This window comes from Pipistrellus kuhlii, unplaced genomic scaffold (genome assembly GCF_014108245.1).
Source record: "Pipistrellus kuhlii isolate mPipKuh1 unplaced genomic scaffold, mPipKuh1.p scaffold_m20_p_3, whole genome shotgun sequence".
In the NCBI taxonomy this organism is placed as follows: Eukaryota; Metazoa; Chordata; class Mammalia; order Chiroptera; family Vespertilionidae; genus Pipistrellus; species Pipistrellus kuhlii.
In genome coordinates, this window is record NW_023425529.1 from 15,671,422 (window position 1) to 15,693,318 (window position 21,897).

Here is a 21,897-nt window from a genome sequence, read left to right on the forward strand (position 1 = left end):
AATAAGCAGGAGTCTTGGGTTGCCTCCAGTGATAGAGGAAGCCAAGCTTCCCACCCTCCCTGGCCATCTCTGGCCTCTGCCCAAGGCTACAAAGTTTCAATTATAGAAGATAAATAAATCCCAGATACCTGCTTCCAGCTGGCCCTGGCCTCTGCTCAAGGAGTCACTCAAGAAAAAAAGAAAGGAGGGACTGGGAGCTTGGGTTGAGGGGGGGAGGGGGGAGGAACTAGCCTGCAAACAGCCATCAGCTCCTCACCCAGACTGGCCAGGGACCCCACCCTGAAAGAGGTGTGGCCAGCTTGAAAACAGCCCTCACCCAGGCTGGCCATGCCCCCCAACAGAGACCCTCACCCCATGGCCAGCCTGCAAACCACCACAGTCCCCTCGCCCAGGCCGCCCCACACAAGGGAACCCCCACCCTGATCCGGGACACCCTTCAGGACAAACCAGCCAGCCCTCACCCATGCACCAGGCCTCTATACTAATAAAAGGGTAATATGGTAATTAGACTGGGAGACCTGTTTTTATGGACAAAGCCATGGTGGCGGGGCAGAGATAGAGGCCGTTAGATGCCAAGAGAGGAGGGGAGGGCAGTTATGGGTGATCAGGCTGGTGGGGGCGGGAGGGCCGTTGGGAGTAAGCAGACCAACAGGGGGGCCAGTTGGGGGCCTGCAGGCCATCAGTGAGGGTCAATTGGAGGTGATCAGTACAGCGGGTGGGGGGCAGTTTGGAGTGAGCAGACCAGCAGGGAGGATAGTTGGGGGTGAGCAGGCAGTTGGGGGCAAACACACTGGCACAGGGGTAGTTGGGGATGATCAGTCTGGCAGGGTGGGAGGGCATTTGGGGATGAGCAGGCTGGCGGCAGGGAGCAATTGGAGGCCAGCAAGCCAATAGGCAGGGTGGTTAGGGGCAATCAGGCAGGCAGGTGAGCAGTTAGGAGCTAGCAGTCCCTAATTGCAAGAGGGATGTCTTACTGCTGGTATAGGCTTGATTCCTGTAAACTGGCAGTCGGGCATCCTTCGAGGGGTCCCAGATTGGAGAGGGTGCAAGCTGGGCTGAAAAACATCCCCCCTCCCCTCTTTCCTCCCCCTACCTCCCGTCTCTAGTATTAAATATTATGGAGAGAGAAAGAGACTAGCTACAATCATTGGAGCTGGCTAAGCAGTTTCTGTAAGACACTGTCCTTGCATCTGATGCTGGAGCCTGAAGCCCACAGGCAGACAGGAAGGATAAATGGAAGTGAATTGGGGACAGGAGGGCAAAAACAAGATAGAATTCACAAGCACAAGCCCATGGAGACAGACAAATCTGTGTGGGCTCTTGTTCCTCTGATGTTGGTGGTATGGGTCCTACAGAGACATTGGCCAAGAGTTGGGGAAGCTGAAGTGAGCCAGCAAAAAAGCAACAATTTGAGCTACAAAATGGCTGCTGCTTTATTTCCCTCCTCCCACAAGGATCTTCTGGGTTTCCTCCTGCTCCACTCTAACCAGCACCATTCAGGAGGGGCATGCTGGGAAGTGAAGTTCAGCTTAACTGGGTTGAGCACTCTGTGAGCCAGACGTGGCTCTACTCAGAATGTCTGCAATGGAGTGGGCAGTTCAAAGGTAGGCAGGCAATTGCTACAGAGGGAGATAAACACTATGAGAGGATAAGTACAGAGGCATAAGAAACCTGTTTTTATTCTCCACCCCTTAATTCAGTTTGGGTTCTTTCTTAGTGTTTAAAAAAAAAAAAAAAAAGTCAGAACACTAATGTTCCTAGCAGCATTATTCACAATAACCAAAAGGTGGCTACAACCCAACTATCCATCAACAAACACATGAATGGATAAATAAAATGTGGTATAGCTATACAATGGAATATTAATTCATACTAAAAAGAAATGATACATTAATACACATTCTACATACAACACAGACAAAGCCTGAAGATATTAAGTGAAATAAGCCAGAAACAAAAGAAAAAAATACTCTATGATTCCAATTACATGAGGTGCCTAGAATAAGTAAATTCATAGAGATAGAAAGTAGATTAAGGGCGCCGAAACCGGTTTGTCTCAGTGGTAGAGCGTCGGTGTGCGGACTGAAAGGTCCCGGGTTCGATTCTGGTCAAGGGCATGTACCTTGGTTGCGGGCACATCCCCGGTAGGGAGTGTGCAAGAGGCAGCTGGTCAATGTTTCTCTCTCATTGATGTTTCTAGCTCTCTATCTCTTTCCCTTCCTCTCTGTAAAAAATCAATAAAATATATTTAAAATTAAAATGTAATCCATAAATGTTGTGGATTTAAGAAAAAAAAAAAAAGGATAACTAGAGCCTGTTTAGGGTGACAAAATTTAATGAGGACAGAGTTTCTGTTTAGGGTGACAAAATTTTTCTGGAAATAGTGGTATGGTTACATTGTGAATGTACTCAGTGCCACTAAAGTGTACACTTAAAAATGGTTAAAACGGTAAATTTTATATTTGCCACATTAAAAAAAATTCGGCTGGGTTGGCATCCTGGGTTTCATTGCTGTTCTATGGCCCCAGGTCCCTTATTTAGGCATTTGAAGTCTTACTACTATTTGTGGAAATAATAAGTTAACTATTGGTTTTATGTATGGGTGAATGAGACTATGTTGACATAAGCTTAATTCCAATATCCACTGTTTGCCAGCTCCCTCTAGGAAAAGCAGGTCCCATATATACACTCCCACCCTGCTTCTTTGCTGCAGGTGGCTGGAGTCAATATAACAGATTGTTACTATTTAAATTAAGGGCTACCTCGGTGTTATACCCTGTATTTTCAGTTTGTTGGAAATAACGGACCAATGGGCTAGCTTAAGCAACAGCAAACATGTATTAAGAGCACAAGTGGTGTCTTATAGAACCCAAGAATAGAAACAATTGAGCCATGGGAAGATCCTGGACCCATGGACGAAGAACTGCAGCTCTCCATTTCTGTGTTGTGTGCTCCCCTAAGAGACCAATTGTTTCTGCTACTCTGTCCACATGAGGTGGGAAAGGGCTGGCCCGCAACTCCCAAGCTTGCACAGAGACAACCTCCATTAGCCCCATATGAAGCTTTAGGAGAAAACATCTGAGCCAGTTTTTAGTCAAATACCTATCCCTGTTCGGTCAGCTGGCAGTGAGGGGGAAAGATGTGCCCACTCTGACCTGTAGACTGGGCCCAGGACCCTGCTATCAATCCAGTGAAACAAGTTTGCCTGACTCGTGGCCGACAGGTCCAGGTGATGTCTAGAGTTAAGACAAAACCAAGCTGCTACATAGCCCTCAGCACCTGAAAGGCTTATGGAGCCAAGGCCTTTAGGAAGCTTTAGGTCACAAAAAGGCAATAGACTCTGCCAATGACAACAAGAGATTTGGGTCCAGAAAGAATTACTTTAAGCAAAAGAGGAATGCTCAGCTGGGTATGTTGGCCTCTGATTCAACTGTTAAAAGCAGCCCTGGGCAACCAATTTGAATAAACACGGATGGATAGTTAAAAGGTTATTACTTCACCCTGTGCCCTTCAGAACTGAAAGCGGTTTGGCTCAGTGGAACTGAGCAGACTGAAAGGTTTATCAGCGGATAAAGGTCTAGCATCAGGTCTATCAGCGATTGGTTTGCCCTGAAGAGTGTCCCGGATCTGGTCCATCAGCAGACTGAAAGGTTACAGGTTTGATTCCGGTCAATGGCATGTACCTTGGTTGTGGGCACATCCCCAGTAGGAGGTGTGCAGGAGGCAGCTGATAGATGTTTCTAACTTTCTATCCCTCTCCCTTCCTCTCTATAAAAAAAAATCAATAAAATATATTTTTAAATAAATAAAATAAAATCCCTAAACTCCTGGTAGTCTCCTCACAAGGGCCCATCTCCACATCACGCATCCTTCTACAGCAGAATGGTGCAAGGGTGGATCCAAGACCCCACACATCCCAGCACTGCTGCTGCTTGCTGTCGCTTCCTTGGAAAGGGGGTTTTGACTAGTGCATGAAGACACTCCAGGAGTTCAGGCAATTTTTGTTTCACTACAAGTTAGGTAAGGGCATCTCATGAGCTTCATGGGCAAAGATGGAAAAGTATGGGTGGACTTCTAGCATAATGAGGCAGACCCATAGCTGGGCAGACACCCCCCATTCACGGGGAAAGGTCTCTATTGATGGGCTAAGGGGGTCCTGCTTTGCCTTTTCCTGGTCAGTGTTTTAAATGATAACTTGAAATATTATTAAATACTAGTGACCCAGTGCATGAAATTCGTGCACATTAAAAGGGAATTAATTAGAGGAAATATTTTAATATTGCTATTTGCCCTTTATAATAGAAGTGTCAGAGATGAAAGAAAATTAGTAAAATGTATATGAAACTCTTCCTCCTATCAGAGTCTGGGGTGGGCCACAGGAACCAGAGTCAAGTCCCCACCCACCCACATGTGCCTCAAAATCATGCAAGATCCAAACCCAACCTGCCCCACCCCCTTGGGCTAGATCCAGATCTGGCTGGCCCCACTCCTGTCAAACCCCGCTGGGTGGGGGGCGCAGCCTCAGGCCCCCTACCCCAGCCAGCACCACACAGCCTCAGGCCCCTGCTAATTGCTCATTAAGGCTCATTGCAGGAACTCGGACTCCGATATGGGCACAGCCATCTTGTGTTATGGAATCCTCGCCTCCGCTGTAGGCGCAGCCATCTTGTTATGGTGTGAGAGTCTTTATTAGATTGAATTGTAGGTTTCACAAAGCTCTGAAGAATATCCAGTAGTTTGGGTAACAGAATTATGGTTTAAAGAGAGATTTGGGGGCCTGGAAAATGGATTATGACACCCAAATAATGTATCTTAATAGGAATAAATAATAAGTAAATGAAATCAAGCAATCTACAGTCTCTGATCCTTATAGTTGGAATAGATTTGGCTGGTTAGGTAATAGGATTTTCCCCCTCATATTCCGTCTGAAGACAACCATTGGTATTGACTTAGGAGTTAGGTACTGTCAAAGATGGATGTCTGATTCTCTTAGCTTGCCCCCCATGGCTGCAGCTCCAACCATTTCTACATTCTTAACAGGAAGTAAGAGAGGAGGGCAAATACTCGCTAAGGCTACTACCACTTTTAGCTAAAATGCAAAAGCTTCCTCCAACAAAAGCCAACTTCCATTTGTGAAACATTGGCCCAAGTCTGTCATATGGGTACTCATAACTATAGGGGAGGCTGAGAACATATTTAGTTTTTCCAATCTACGGTGAAGGTAGGAAAGGGACAGGCCAGTTGTGAATGTTTTCTTTCCTTTTACCGTTCGAAAACTTGAGGTTCGGAAAAAAATATTTGTTCCAACATCACACAATTCATATCCTGGCTACAAACTTGAGCCCAGGTTTGCCTTTCTCCAGTTTCAACCAGGTTGCCTCCCTGGATTAATATCGTAAGAGGAAATTTAACAGGAACAAACTGGAACATCTTTCGATTGGAAGAACTCATAAAATGCAAGCTGGAGAAACAATTTCCCTTGAAAAAAGACATGGAAATGTAGCTTACCACAAAGTTAAGTGAGGCTGTCTTGGGCTCTACCCAGAGTCACAGATGCAGTGTCGGGCCGGAGAGCGGAATGATGCTCCGATCTGGGGCCACTCCTTAAAAAGGAAAGTGCCAACCACAGAGACCTGAAGGGGACAGACCTTATGGGGGAGGTGCCTACAATCATGTCCCCCAAGAGGAGAGTGAAGAACCAGAGAATTCTAACCTAGGGTTGGGGGAGAGGGGCCTACCACACAATGATCTTTGTTTTCAAATATCTAAAGGGCATAAGGGCTATACCAGGGGCATCTATTATCTCAGGGGTCACAGTAAGAATTGATGGGTGGGACCCACAGGAAAACAAATTTTGACTAAACCCAAAGAAAACTCCTTAAAAGCAGGGATCTCCAATGGAAGAAGATGCTCTCCACGAGTAGTGTTCCCCCCAGGAGAGGCTGGAGATGGGGTTATGCCAATTCTTGCACTGATGGGGACTTGAGGAATTCTTATATTCCTTCCACCCCTAAGCACTTACAAAGATGTAGGTCTCTAAGTAAAACAAACAAACAAAAACACCAATTCATTATGGAGGAGGGCAAGGGTGAGGGGAAGATCTCTAATAAAGGTTGATGTAAGAGTACAGTTTCTGTTTCTTTGGGAAACCCCAAAATATTTCAAAATAATGCTTTATCTCTGAAATTGTTGCATTTTTCATATTAGTGCTACTCGTGGGCTCTTCGAGATGAAAGGGAGAGAGCACCAGAACCCTTAAATCGTGGGGTTTTCGGGGGAGGATATTCAACATCTCAGCAACCACAGCACGACTTCTGAATTCCTGTGTGTTCTAGCCTGGCCTGCAACAGGCCAAGCAGAGACGAGACAGTGGCTCGTCCCAGCTCTTCATATGGCTTCTGCTCCCCTCCCTCGCCCCCGTATCCCTAGATCTTTCTGCAATGTCAACCAAGGTCGCTTAGCAAAAAGGTTATAAACAGGTTGTTTGGCACTGGTGCTGCTGCTGCTGCAGGTACCTGGCCTTGCCTGCTTGAGCTGGGCCCCAATCCTCACCCACCCTGGCCTGCCCCTTCGGGCCTAACAGCCTGGCACATCTGTGTCCACTGCGCCCCCAGGACACTTCCTGTGCCTGTGAGTGCCCCTGAATAGCCACACCCCACATGTGGGCACTGCACCACCCAAGAGCCTGGCTCCAGCAACCAGTGGCCTGGGCTTCCAGATGGCCACTTCCTGGGTTGGCTGCCTGTCTGGTGGTGGGGCTGCCTGCCCTTGTCCATCAGAGGTGACTGAAGTTTCATATCACAGAAAATTTGGTTGGAATCTCCAGAGCTCTGTGAAATAAGAATACTGGAAAACTTTGCCTCTCTCTGACTTGCACAAATTTTGTTTGGCTTGTGCATTAGAAGGGGTGGACAGATGGGTGGATGTCAATCACATTAACTGCTCAGCAGACAGATTGTACTTAGAAGATTCAGACTTTTTAGAAAGTCTGTTGCCCACTGGGGGGAACAATGACTGAAGAAATCATGATGGAAGGCAAGAAATTTCATCCAGTAGTGAAACACCACGTTTATAGTATCCATGTGACTGTTCAAAGTATAACGGTGTTTATCCTAAGAACTAGGTAGTAGTAAGAACCATTTGTAATAGATTGCTTATTTGTAAGATGGCCAATTTCAATTACTTGAAATTGTAACCCTGTGCCTGTAAATGTTACATATAGTACGTTTTTTCATAACTTTACAGTGTCACACGACTATAACGTATGACTGATCTTGTTACTAAAAGGAGAGGGGGGGGGGAAACTTTTCACGGGAGTTTCCACTTCTGTATTGTTTTATCACCAAACGTTCAGATAAGCTGTTCTACTGTCGTTGCCTTTTAAACATCCAGGGTATTAGCACTTTCCTGGATGTGCTTAGGAGATCGAGCCATGAATTCCTTGGATTTTCTGCTGGAGTTCATTTAAGGGTATCTGATTACATGATGAACAGTAGACTGAGATGACCTTCAAGTGGCAATGTCATTATTTTCTTGTTATGTCTTCAGCTTGATGATTAAGATACAATTCTGTTTAAAACCAAATGGCATTTAAAAAAAACAAACAAAAAAATTGGCATTGATTCTAGGTTTCCAATTTGGGAAACCTATTTTAGTTAATATTTCAAAGAAATATGAAGCCTAACTATTTTAACTCTGGAATGCTAATGAAACAAATAGACTAGAGAGATGTTAAATTATTCATCATTTAATGGTGTTTATTAACAACTAGAGGCCTGGGTGGGGTCCAGCTGGCCCGCGCCGATCCTGGCTGAAGGGAGGGAACGTGGGAGGTTGGCCAGCCGACCCCGTCCCTGGTCAAACCCCCAGTCAAACTCCTGGTCAAGGGGACAATTGCATATTAGCCTTTTATTATATAGGATGTTTGTTTTCAGCATTTTAATATGGGTAAAATTTTTTACTTCCTCTTAAGAAGAATAACGTTTATTGATTAAAGGTGGGAAATGGCAAACAAATGCTGGCAATGATATGGAGAAAAGGGAGCCTTTGTGCACTGCAGGTGGAAATGCAAACTGGTGCAGCCACTGTGGAAAACAGTATGAAGTTTCCTCAAAAAAAAAATAAATAAATAAAAAAAATGGAACTGCCTTTTGACCCAGTGATCCTAAGAATTATGAAATACCAATCAGAAAGAACATATGCACCCCTATGTTCATAGTAGTGTTTGTTTTTGTTTTTGTTTTATAATAGCTGAGATCTGGAAATAACCCAAATGTCTATCAGTAAATGAGGGGATAAAAAAGCTGTGGTAGATTGATATAAGTACACTACACAGCTATAAAAAAGAGGAAGTCCTGCCCTTTGCAACAGCATTGATGGACCTGGAGAGTATTATGCTAAGTGAAATAAGCCAGTCAGAGAAAGACAAATACATATGATCTCACTAGTATGTGGAATCTAATGAACAAAATAAACCTATAAAATGGAACCAGAAGCATGAATACATGGAAGAGACTGGCCGGTGCCCAAAGGAAAGGGTCAGGTAACTGGATAAAGACCATGAAGGAAATAGCTAAAGAACATATGCATACCTCACGGACATGGACAATAATTTGGTAAAATCCAAGGAAGGGATTGTCAGGAAAGAGGGTTAAAGGGGGGCAGGGGGCAAGAAATTCCTGCAACAATAATTTTTAAAATTTTAACAAAAAGATGGGAAATCATTAAGACACCAATTGTATTTCAGATTTTTGACTATATTATGCAATAGATTTAATTTTTCATGAACTGTCTTAGCTTTTCAACTTGTGTTGGTGGGGGGTGGGGAAGCAGCCCTATTATTATCTTTTGTCAGGACATGGATCCCTGGCCCCAGTGCTTGTGGTTAAGGGAGCAATATCAACACTGAGGACCCCTTAGGTCTTTCCAAGCACAGGAAATTAAGCAGAAAGAACTTCCTGGGACATCTCACCTCGCTAGAGCTGACTGTCTCCAAGACCACCTGGGACCCACCCCATAGTCTTTACACCCTAAAGAAGTCTGCAGTGGAATTTGGAGTAGATATGCCTGTTGAGGGGTATTCTCCTAAAATAAGTATGACCACATTCCAAAAGAAGTAGGATTATGCATGTGGCCCTTTGAGAAAGGGACGTTACAGAGGGTCTGTGAACAATGGAAAAATCAGTGGAGAGTCCATGGGTCCCAAGCCAACAATCATCAGAATCTAAGGACTTATTCCACTAAACTAAGTTTTCTCCCCTCCTCCCCCAGTTCACCTCCACCCACCCTCAGTTATAATGCTGGCTTAGAGAGGCCTGAGCAGCTAATGGAATAGTTTTCACTGAAGATTTGGCCTGCAAACCCCTGGAGAACTAATTTGATTTCTTTCTTTTTTAATTGGATTTCCCCAAATCATCTGCTTCCCCTTTGGCTATGCAAACAGGATCAGATCTTATCCCAGTGTAGAATCTTTCCTATTCTGAAAGGCTCCAAGGAGCCAGAGCTGACCTTCTGGCCAAGCAGGGCAATAAGGGGCCATAGGACTGTTCTAACATACCTTGCAAGGGCAGTACTGGTTCGAAACCCTCAGAGATTCCTAGATAAAATCCAGCTCAAGTGTCAACTAGCAGTCCTTTTGATAACCTCTTCCATCACCCTACCCCTCATGACCAGCTCTTACAATGTCACATGCACCCCCCCCTCTTCAACAATAAGGTCTGACTTCATCTGCATGGAGGTGGCTCATTTGGCAGCTACCTGGCTGCATAAGAGGCAGATGCTACAGCAACAATATAGGCACATGCAAGAGAAAACACAGATTAGATGATTCCCAAAATAAGTAACAATTTTCTCTACCAAGAGTCATGATCCCAACCTTTGATTTACTAAGTCCCCTAGGCTAGAGAGTTGAATCACTAAACGCATTCATTAGAGTTCTCATGTGATTTAATAAAGATGATACATTAGCAAATTTATCAGATGTGAACATACAACATTCTGTTTGAGTAATGTCATAGGTGCCTTCTTGTGATGCAGTAATAATGTCCAAAGCCATCCTATTTTGGAGGACAGTTTATCTCATTAGAGACACTTCAGTTTTCAGTACAGACTGGCTTCTCTGACTTGCTGGGGAAGGGTGAGGAAGGAGAGGAACAGGGAGGGTAGAGAGCAAAGGAGGAAGTGAAGGAGGAGGAGGAGCACACAAATTCACTGAAACAGTGGTGAGTGGCAGCTACACCGTCATTTCCTTCTGGACCAACACGGAGTCCCCCATCACCTCCTTCCTCCCAGGTCCCAGTGAGGCTGAAGCGATGGAAGGTGTGTTTGTAGTTTGGCTCATGAGTGACATATTAGGCACTCTCTGGGTTTAAAGCAAAGGCAGCGGAGGAAGGTCCTAGCACTTCAGTTAAGTACAGATATCTCTCTCCCAGGGAAAGTAGTTTATCAAACCCTGCCTAACATAAGCAAATGTTTAATTATTTTCTTCATAAATAAGTGGCTGTTTAGTATAATTTACATCTCTTTTCAATTGTGGTGGGTTGGAAATAGTTAAATTACCAATATATAATTAGAGTCTGGTCAAGAAGATAGGATTCAAAATAGGTAATTCTATCAGAGTAAGTTTGACATAGGGAATTGGTTAAACAAGTTTTGGAAGACTGCAAAATCAAAATGAGAACAATGAGGGAATGCAGGAATAATAACTACAGAAAACAGCTACCAGCCTAGGGCTGGGGGAATAGAGGGAAGGGGTGGGGTTATGGGACCTGCAGAGTTGGGACCCAGACCTCAAGGAGGAGCCATGTCCCCCGCTGCTGTGGGGACCTCTGAGAGCCGTAGAGAGTCTGACTCTGAGAATAGTGCCCTCTCTGCCTCTGATCATTGCCTGAAATTCTGAAAACCTTCTCCAAATGGGAGTTCAAAAAATGCAGTTGGGTGAGCAGAAGTAAAGAGACAGGAAAGGAAACGCTGGCCATACCTCGTTCGCAACAGCAGGCTTCCACTGGCATAAGGAACCTGGCGATAAGTTTGACTATGATTGGAAGCTTTGACTAGTACCTGTCACTGCACCTTGCAATTCTGGAATGAAGATTGTGTTTGGCAACTCAAAGTCACTGTAGTGCTTGTGAAAACAAATAAAGAAAACCTTATTCAAATAGAGTCAGGAAGTCCTGAAAGTGTAGCTCTCACAAACATATGACCTCTTGAGCTTACTTTACAAATTTGGGCAGGAAGAAGCTTATTTTACTATCCCAGCAACAACCCAGCAAAGGAGAAGCCACCACTCTCAGCCAATAAGAAGCCACTGCCACCCTGACCACTCATTCTCTTCCAGTGGACTTTTGTTCATATTCACCCCTCCAAACTTTTCCTTTTTTCTCCATAAAATAACTTTCCCCCGTAGCTAGTTGGGCTCAGTAGATAGAGTGTTGGCCCTCAGACTGAAAGGTCCCAGGTTCAATTCCAGTCAAGGGCATGTACCTTGGTTACAGGTTCTATCCCTGGCCCTGGTCGGGATACTTGTGGGAGGCAACCAATCGATGTCCCTCTCTCACATTGATGTTTCTCTCTCCCTCCTCCTCCTTTCCACTCTCTCTAAAAAAAAAATCAATAGAAAAATATCCTCAGGAGAGGATTAACTAACTAAATAAATAAAATAACTCTCCCCTTTTTTGTTCTCCATACTTGCCTGTGGTTTGCCATCGTTTGCATGTCTCAGATTGCAATTCCTCTCCTATTCCCAAATTTACTGGTTTTTGCTGGTAAAATAACTGGCTATTTTATTTTGAAAATTTGACCAACTTTACCCTAAAAGTCATCAGGAAAGTCATGGGACTGCTACACATCTAACCTGGGCACAAAGAATTGCCCCCACAGAACACAATTTAGGAAGGGGGCAAGATTAAAGAGAATGGTTGTAAGATTGCAACCATGAGCCCTACTTGTTTAGCCTACTATAAGTGGCTGGCACATAGTAAGAAACACAATAAATGGTCTTATTATTGAAACCTTGGGCTCTGACCTCTCCCACAATGCAACACTGACCATTACATGAGAGTGTCAGAACTCCCCCTCAACAAAAGATGACAAAATCCTCAGCTCTCAGTTGTGCGGGGAGCAGCACTGTACAAGCTCAGTTTTCCACAACTTAACAGACTACAACATCCCCTGGGCTCCAGTCCCACATCCACAGTGGATAGCCCCAAGCAGCCTCTGGGTCCTGTCATTAACAAAGTTGCTTCTATATTTGTCCTGTTAGGAAGAGCGGGGGTCTTGCTGACCTGGTGCTTGTAAATTGTCCCTTTCCTCACCCCCAACTAATAAATGAAACTCATTCCTTTTCCATGACATGGGATGCTGTGGAATTCATCCTGAATCCCAGTGATTAACAGGTGGGGACCCAGATGGAAACCATCTGCATAATAGTCCCCAATCAACACCGGAGAACACAACACAAACTTCAGGGGTCTTCAAACTTCTCTCATTATGAGAATCACCTGGTGGAGTTGTTAAAACACAGATTCCCGGATCCCAACTATAAGAAGTGCTATCAGGAATCTGTGTTTTAACACCTCCACCAGGTGATTCTCATAATGAGAGAAGTTTGAAGACCCCTGAACTAGATGGACACAGCTATTCACAGCCTTCTATATTCTGGTTTCATTCTTTCTACCCAGATTTATATATCTCTCCACCCCAAATGCAGGCCTCCTTTGAACCAGGTCTCCTTTGAATCAGCTCCTTACCTTAATACACACTGTGCCCATCACCACTCACTGAACGGCGGGATTGTAAAACCCGCCATCCATGAAATGCAGCGATTTGTAGTTGTACTGAAGCATGAAATCCGAATGTCATGCTGTGAGGATGGTCTGTAAGAGTGAATCAATCCACAGAAGAGGGAGGCTGTGAGGTCCAATTGCAAAGGCTTGGCTGGTGAGTGAAGCAGACCCGAGTTTAAATCCTGGTTCTGCCACTGGACCACCTGAGGCAAATCATTCAACTTCTGAACTCCTGGCTCTCCTCCATAAAGTGAGGAGTAATCTACATGCCAAAGTGCTACAGAGCAGGGAAAGGGGCTTAGTCAACAACGGCTGACCTTAATAGTGCGTTACTATTCTCACTAATGAGCACAGTTGGAGGGTATGAGTGAGAAAACCTGACCCCTCTGACCTAATATCAGAGGCAAGCTGCTAGGACTACTGAGGCAGGTTGGGATGTACTAGTGGGGAGAGAGGGACCCCCCAAAAGCCAGGTGCAGGCTCTGAGCTGGGGAAGGGCAGGAAAGGGTTAGAACTAGAAGCCTAAACAGGGAGTAAGAATGGCCTTGCTATATCCTCTACAGACTCCTGGGACATTTTTTGAAGAGTTTGAACCCTATATTAATATATTTCTCTCCAGCACTACCCCCTGTAAAGTCTTGGTGATTTCAGGATTCACAATAAAATCTTTCCAATGGCCTGGTGTCTCTCTTCTTCGACCTCCTCACTCACTTTCACGGCCAGTGGCTTTCAAACTTGTTTGTCCACGGCCCAACCATATGTGTGACTCAGTGCACACACACATCATATGTAAATACCCACGTCTACACATACGTAAATGAAATCAAGTTTTACAATATGGATACTTACCCTTGCTACATGCATTGTGCTCTGCTATTTCCTATTTTGTTCTATTTCATTTTTACAGATGCAGTAACTTAATTTTGTGATTCACTAATGGCTCTGTCTCTCAATTTGAAAAACAGTGCCCTAGATTTTTTCATTACATCACTCCAGTTTTAGAGACCGAAAAGCTGGGGAGGAAGTAGCCAATGAGGTAGAAGAACAAACAGACCCTTCATTAGTACAATCCAAACACAGTCATGTGCCCCATAATGAGGTTCCTGTCAACAGAGGACCACATATAGGACCACATATAAGATTATAATGGAGCTGAAAATTCCATCACTTATCATAGTTGCCGTAGCATTGTAGTGCAACACATTACTTACTATAACTTTTTTACCTGATATAATTAAAAAGGTTATAAAATGCTAAAGTAAACTAAGGTTAATTTATCATTGAAAAAAGAAAAAATTTCAAATAACTTTAGTGTGACCTAAGTGTGCAGTATTTACAAAATCCACAGTAGTGTACAATAATATCCTGGGCCTTCATTTTTTTTAAATATATTTTATTGATTTTTTTATAGGGAGGAAGAGAGAGGAATAGAAAGTCAGAAATGTTGATGAGAGAGAAACATCGACCAGCTGCCTCTTGCACTCCCCCCACTGGGGATGTGCCCGCAACCAAGGTATATGCCCCTGACCGGAATCGAACCTGGGACCTTTCAGTCCGAAGACCGACGCTCTACCACTGAGCCAAACCGGTTTCGGCTGGGCCTTCATTCATTCACTCACTCACTGACTCACCCACATCACCCACAGCATCTTCCAGTCCTGCAGCTCATCCATATCAAGTGCCCTGTATATATGGATATATCGCTTTTTAAACCTTTCATACCATATCCTTATTGTACCTTCTCTATATTTAGATATGGTTAGCTATACAAATACTTACTGCTGTGCTGCAATTGCCTACAGGATTCAGTACAGTACCATGCTGTGCAGGTTTATAGCCTAGGAGTAATGGGCTATACCACATGGCCTAGAAGTGTAGTAGACTATACCATCTAGGTTTGTATAATGCCCTCTATGATGCTCTCACAATACAAGACAGAATCACACTCTCCAATCTCTTCCTGTCACTCAAACTCATTGGCTCTAGTACTCCAAGTTCAACTATTTTCCAACCCCACCCAGTACCTCAATCTTACCACCTTCCCCTCATGATGTCACTTCCTCTTTATCTGATTTAGATTACCTAGCTTATAATAATCATCCGTCAAGTGATTCATTTAATAAATAGTTGCCAAGGTTTCCCACTCTCTGCCAAATATTGTTCTGGGTGCTAGAGTTACAGCAATGAACAAAACACAGTCCCTGCCTATGAAGACCTTTTTATTGGAGAGAAAACAGACAATAAGCAAATCAATAAGAATAATTAAGCTATCTATCTATATCTATATCTATATCTATATCTATATCTATATCTATCTATATCTAAGCCTAATATGCAAAGTATGCCCTCAGGAGTTCAACCAGGAGACCCCGAGTTCGCTCACTATGACAGCTCACTATGACATGTGCTGACCATCAGGGGACAGTGAGGAACAAAGGAAGGGCCAAATCGGCCCTGTTCATTGGCTAGGGACTCTACCAGTGTATGAATTTGTGCACTGGGCCTCTAGTCTTAGTATAATAGCCAGTGCAAAACCTAAAGCAGAAGAGCACCTACAGGTCCCAGGGACAGCACAGTGACTAACAAGCCTGGAGCAGAGTGAGAAGAGGGGGAGGAGGTCAGAAAGAAAGCAAGAAGCCAAATGGTTTCCTAGTCTATTCCAAGGACTTTGACTTTTACTCTGAATGTGATGGGCTATCATTGCAGGATTTGAGAAAAGGGAGCATCCTGATCTGGTTTCTGTTTGGAGAATAGATGGTCAGGAAACAAGGGAAGAGGATTCAGATTAAGATACTATTGGATGAATCCAGGTGAGAGATAATGGTGGTTTGGACCAGGGTAGCGGGAAGGAGGTAGTGAGAAGTGGATATAATTTTGAAGGTATAGCTAACAGAATTTGCTGATAGGATAGTGTCAAGGGAGATGCCAAGGTTTTGGGCTTAAGCAGCAGAAGTATGGAGTTGCCTTGTACTGAAATGGGGAGACTTTAGGAGGAGTTTTGGGGTTGAGGGAATCAAGAGTTGAATTTTAAATACATCAGTTAAAAACCCAAGTAGAGAAATATGTAGTCGGCATTTCAATATATACAGTTCAGGAGGGTGATCTGGGAAGGAGCTATAAACAGAGAGATAGTAGCATCTACTTGATAATAAAATCAGGAGACTGGATGAGAAAGACCTATGAAATGAGTGAGAACAGGAGAGGGAAGAGTTCCAAAGACAGAGCCAAGAGGTCAAGTTGATGAGGAGGAAATGGCAAAGGAGACCAGAAAAGAGCAGCCAGTGACAGGAAGAGAGAAATCAGAGTGCAGGCTCCAGGAATACTGAGGGCAAAAGTGCTTCCAAAAGGATGGAGCAATCTCCATGCCAAAGGAGGATGAAGATGCCCAGCTTTATCAGCAATCAGGGAAATGCACATTAAGACCACAGGGAGAGAACTAGGTGGTTTTACTCAGTGGATAGAGTGTCGTCCTGTGGACTGGAAGGTCCTGGGTTCAGTTCTGGTCAGAGGCATGTACCTTGGTTGCAGACTCTTCCGTGAACCAGACCCTGGTAGGACTCATGCAGGAAGCAACCCATCGATGTATTTCTCTCACATTACTATCTCTCTGTGTCTTTCCCTCTCTCTTCCACCCTTCCTAAAAATCAATGGAAAAATATCCTCAGATGAGGATTTAAAAAAAAAAGAGAGAGAGAAAGAGAGAGATCACATTTATACCAATTAACTGGTAATAATTTGAAACCTGTGAAGATCATATGTAGAAAGAGACTTTATTTAGATACAGCAACAGGATGTCTTATATATGACTGGTAGAAGTGTAAGCAGGACCAACCACTTTGGAAAACAATTGGACTTTCTTTTTCTTATGACCTTACAGGATGACATTAAACAATCCAGCAATTCCTCTCGGAGGTATCACCTTCTGGCCACGGCTTTCATTTTTGCAGGTGGGGAACAGAGGCATAGAGAGGGGAACTATTAGGGACAGAATCAAGAGCAGAACCCTTGCCCAGTGGTGTCCTGCCAAGCAGTGTCAGGTAACTATGTTAAAGAGAAACAAACAGGTTCAGGAACTTCCTCTAAATCACACTGCAGTAAGTGCTGAAATTGGGATTTGAACTCCAGTTTCACACTTTGAAATCCTTGCTCTTTCCACTACCCCTTGATGTTAAGGTTAACAGACACAGACACAAACCCACACAGATATCCGCATTCCCATGTTTCCATTTCCATGCTTCTCCCTTTATCCTCTCTTGAACCAAACCACCACCTTGCAATTCTTATTCCCTCCCTCCCCTCCCCACCCCCAACACACACCCCACAGTTCCAGACAGATCTGCCTCATGAAAACGTCACAATGAGCCAAACCCGGTTTGGCTCAGTGGATAGAGCATCGGTCTGCGGACTGAAAGGTCCCTGGTTCGATTCCGGTCAAGGGCATGTACGTTGGTTGCGGGCACATCCCCAATGGGGGTGTGCAGGAGGCAGCTGATCGATGTTTCTCTCTCATCAATGTTTCTAGCTCTCTATCCTTCTCCCTTCCTCTCTGTGAAAAATCAATAAAATATATATATTTTTTTAAAGTCACAGTGATTGGAACAACACACATTTAGAGAGTGTTGCCTATGTGCAGGCATGGTGCTCATCAGATCCAAAGGGCAACAGGCTCGCCACACTGTTACAGGAGGGGGACAGGACACAGACAAGAAAATGGGCAATTACCATCCAGAATAAGAAGTAATCTGATAAGGAACATCTGTGTTACTTTCAACAATAAAGATAAATTTCAAAAAAAGATTCCAGACAGGGGAAGGAGAAGTGATCTCATAGAGGCAGATGAGAACACCAAGAGCCACAATGAGGGTGCTGAAGCTGTTGGAGGGATCTTAGAAAGAAATACTTCCCCAAGAAAGGGACTGACGCAGAGACGGAGGTATGACAAAGGAATTAACCGAGGAAGGGCACCTGACCCAGGGAACAGCATATGCAGGGCTTAAGGCTTTGTAAAGCACTGATCTGATCAAACACCCTCTCACCACCCCACCCCCCATCCCTCCACCCCCATTAGCAGTCCTGCGTGGCCTCCCATTCCCAAATGAAAACGTCTTAAACATGTCCTCCCTTCGGTTGGGGGCAACTTTGAATATCTATGGGGCATCCAATTGAAGATCACCATGAGAGACTTGGGTCAGAAGGAAGATCTGGACAGAAGATAAGAGGAAAGTCGGTTAAGCACATAATGATCGTGGACATGGATAAGCTCACCTAAGGAAAGGAGGGAGAATGGGAAGAGAAACAGGAACACCAAGACTTAAGGGATCAACATGTCACCAGCCTGGTTTTGAAACCAGCATTAGGACTGACTTCTTGTGAGTGGATTGTACTCAGTGTGACCGCACTTAACCTCTCTAGCCTCAGTTTCCTGGTCTGTAAAATGGGCTAGTAATAGTACCTACTTCCTTGGGTTGTCTGAGGAGTAGATGGGTCAATACATGCAAGTGCTTAGAACAGCACCTGTCACACAGAGCTCAATAAATGTCCAATAAAAGAATAGGATGGGTTGAGAGTGAATGGAGCTGGTGGAGGTGGAAGGTGCTGGGGGTAAACTCGTCTTTCAAGAAGTCTGACTCTGAAGTGGAAAAGGAAAACAGTAGCTGGAGGTTTTGCTTTTGTTTTCTTTTTCCACCCCATGTTACTTTGGGAATTTCACCCTTCTGCATTTAAAAGAGTGACACCCCACTCCCTACCCCACCCCCAGTTACTTTGGAAACCCTGTTCCCCAAATTAGAGGTTTCAGACCACCCCCTTCCCCACCCATCCCCAGCGCTGTGGAGGGAGTCCCCAGAGCCACACGGGAAACTCCGCACACCTGAGGGAACCCGCATTCTCCAGGGGGTCCAGGCACACCCCCTATCCCCTCTCCTCACCCCCCCACCCCCACCCCCAGCCCCCGCAATGCTATAGAGGGAGCTGCGGGATTTGGAGGGTGGCTTTCACCTCTCCATGGGGTGGAGGAGGCCGCCCAGCTACTTTGGAAACCCTGAGCCTCAGAGAGGCAGCCCCAGTTCCCCTGCGCTTGGGAGGGGCCCCTGCACTGTGGAGGAAGAAGCCCCGCCATCCGGAGGGGGTCCAGACCCCCAGCACCGGGAAGAGAGTCGTGCCCCCCCCCCCCAATCCTTTGGAAACCCCGTGCACCAGAAGATGGCTCCCAGGCCTGCACGCCAGAGAGAGAGCTCCTCCCTCCCTTCCTCTCCCTCCTTCCCCACCTCCCGCTCCGCTTTGGCAGCCCGCCCTCCCCCAGCAGAGAGGGTTTACTTGTGAAGACAGGAAAAAATCTGAGCGTGTCCAAATGCTGATTGGAGGGAGCCGGGAGAGGGAGAGGGTGAAGACTGGGGGCGCTGGGGAGGAAGGCCAGGTACGCTGGAGCCGGTCCCCAGGAAGCTCCAGGCGCCCGAGGGCGGGCGAGAGGGAGGTGAGGGCGCCGGTAATCGCGTAGGTGGGTGTGGCCGGGAGGCCGGGGAACCACCTTGCGTTTGCTGCCTGCGGTGGAGATGACCCATCAGCTGAGAATGTGGAGGTGGTGGGGAGGTTAGGGGAAACACACAGGACGTCCAAGCCCGTGGGGCGGAGGAGAGCCTGCCACTCACAGGATGGTTTCTCAACGCGTCCTCATTCTGTCCTCTCAACACCCCCAAGGAATGTTCCTGCCTTACCTCTTGGTGGGAAGGAGGCTGAGCCTGAGTTCAGGCCACACCCCTGCACAAACATGCACATGACACGGGAATAGACTCACCCACGTGCGCACACACACCCTCCCTGGGGCCCCGGGGAGTCCAGGGCTGCTGCCCACCGCCCCCTCCCCACTCCCTCGGCTGGAAGGCCTTCCAGGATGCAAGTGAGTGAGGGCCGCCTTGCTCCAGGAGGTTCTCAGATCTGCCCTCCACAAGGAGAAAAGTTAGTAAATGATTCACAAGTGGAAAAAACAAACAAACCAAAACAAGGCTCGGGACAGTGGGAATAATATGCTAACATTTTTGTAATAAATGGGGTGGGAAGAATGTGTTTGCTTATATGTGCATAAAACATGTCTGGAAGGATGCCCAAAACTCAAACTGTGGTGGCCTTGGGGGAAGGGAGATGGAAAGGAAGGAAAAGGTTCAGTGTATCCCCTTCTCTGCCTTTTGAATTTTGAAATAAATCAGTAAATGTATGCTTTAAAATAGAACCCAGTGGTCTGGCTTGGTCCAACTCTTCCCCCTAAGGAGCCTGAGGCCTCCCTGTGAACCACGGGAACCAGTGACACAGAGTCACTGGGCCCACGCCACGACCCTGTGCATGTGACAGCAGACCACGGCAGGCTCCGCAGTCTGGGGCAGGCCTCATCCCCTTGGTTGCTACAGTCATTTACTCTGTTAGCTCAAAAACGGAGGGGATTTTGTAAGGAATTGACAGCAAGAAGGATCTGAAGTATTCCAGGGGACCCAGAAACAGCCACACAGTGGGCCTCGTAATTCAGGAAAGGGACAGTGCTCTGGACCCGGGACACTCCAGAGCCCGGATCACCTGGGGGGGGGGGGGGTCACTGAAGGGGGGAGAAATAGATCGCTGCTTTCTCTCCTCTTTCTGCTTCTGCCCCCTCTACCACCAGAAGGCCCAGCCCATCACCATGGCTCCAATATAGGCACAACCCCATCACAGGCCTTTGGGTAGGTGCCATTGCTGGACCGATCATCTGGGGCCAAAGGAGGCAGGGCCACCAGGGTTCCTCTCAGAAGGGGCGGTGAGCAGGATGGTCATGTGGAATCCCAAAAATCCTCTGGACCCTTCCGTCCTGGAGCCTTGGTTTACCCCTCCAGGCTGGCCCGGCCTCACCTAACCCCCGAAGACTGTGTTCCTGTGAACAGCGGCGAGGATATCTTCCCCAAGTCTGAGAGCCAGAAAAAATATCTCTGATATTTGTTACAAGGGAGAAACTCCAGATTTATAAATACTTGACTACAAAGGGCCCACACAGGCACACCCCTCCTCTCCTCTCCTCCTCCGCCACAGCCTCTGGCAGCCACCCTAGTGCAGCCTTTGCCAGGACTCCAGCGGTGGTGAAAACACTCAGAGACTTTGGACAACCCCTGCACACAAAAATAGAGGAAAGTAAACCACCAGAAACATCATGGGCTTTTCAAACCAGAACGATCTAGATTTTATTTCTCCATCTGCCATTGACTAGCTATATGATCGTAGGCAAGACACTCAACCTCACTGAGCCTCAGTTTCTTTATCTGTGAAGTAGGAGTAGTGAAACCTAACTCACAAGGTTGGCAGGAGAACTAAAAGAAATCATGCATATAACAAAACACTGATGCTCCACAAATGGCCCTTTCCTCCCTTCCCCCTCCTCACTCTCTGCCTTTTCCTCCCCCGACTTCCTGCAATAAATTCCCTCTGTTTAAGTTCACCAGAGTCAGTGTCTGTCAGCCGCAACCAAGAACACAGAGTGATAAAGCCTGTGACCTTCTCTTCACCTCCACCTCACAGCCCCCTCATGTTTTTTTGCTTCCCGACACTTTCGAATATCCTTTCCGCGTCTGGGGAATTCCTGTCTTGCATTCCACTTTTCCAAGGTAGAAGCCTGAAAACTAGGTAGCAGGTATGTGTCCCAAGCTCCACCCACCAGAGGCAACTAAGTGAGGTTTCAAATAGTGAGTGAAGAAAGAGTGTAAGGAGGCAAGAACCACGTGGGTCCCAACTGGTGACGGGGAGACAGGGACAGAGGATTTGGGGCCACTGGAGAGGAGGTTCCAGTGTCTGGGGGACCAGTGTTGGCAGCATAGGATGGTGGCCTTCACTGACACAGTCAGAGATATGGTCTGGGTAGCCCGAAAGCGAGGTTCTCTGGTCCTCCTGGAGGTTCCCTGGGAATCAAATGTGTTCAAATAAATTTCTTTTCTGACCAAAGCAATAATGAGCTCTATATTTTGCAACTAAGAGCACCGACACACACATATGTACAGTACGTGGCTCTTTTTATTTCAGCCTTATTGAGGAGCAATTGACACATAAAATTGTTAGATATTAAAAGTGTATATTGTGGCTATTTGATATGCATATACATGTGAAA

At 45.9% G+C, this 21,897-nt stretch overlaps 3 long non-coding RNA genes across 4 annotated transcripts in view; 2 read left to right on the forward strand and 1 right to left on the reverse strand.

The window, feature by feature from the left end:
* Positions 1-10,230, forward strand: LOC123653134. Its single transcript, XR_006742773.1, has 3 exons — positions 1-11; positions 1,107-1,937; positions 8,390-10,230. It is a non-coding gene; the product is annotated as an uncharacterized LOC123653134 (long non-coding RNA).
* Positions 7,235-19,680, reverse strand: LOC123653132. Of its 2 annotated transcripts, none has more exons than XR_006742771.1 (4): positions 19,496-19,680; positions 12,747-12,933; positions 9,680-9,778; positions 7,235-7,569 (listed from the first exon to the last, which is right to left on the reverse strand). It is a non-coding gene; the product is annotated as an uncharacterized LOC123653132 (long non-coding RNA). The 2 variants fall into 2 exon arrangements; XR_006742770.1 differs by having other exon boundaries at positions 19,430-19,680.
* LOC123653133 overlaps positions 12,816-21,897 on the forward strand; it is a 27,877-nt gene continuing 18,795 nt past the window's right edge. The window contains exon 1 of the long non-coding RNA XR_006742772.1: positions 12,816-12,936. This is a non-coding gene — a long non-coding RNA (uncharacterized LOC123653133). The remainder of the gene's footprint in view (positions 12,937-21,897) is intronic.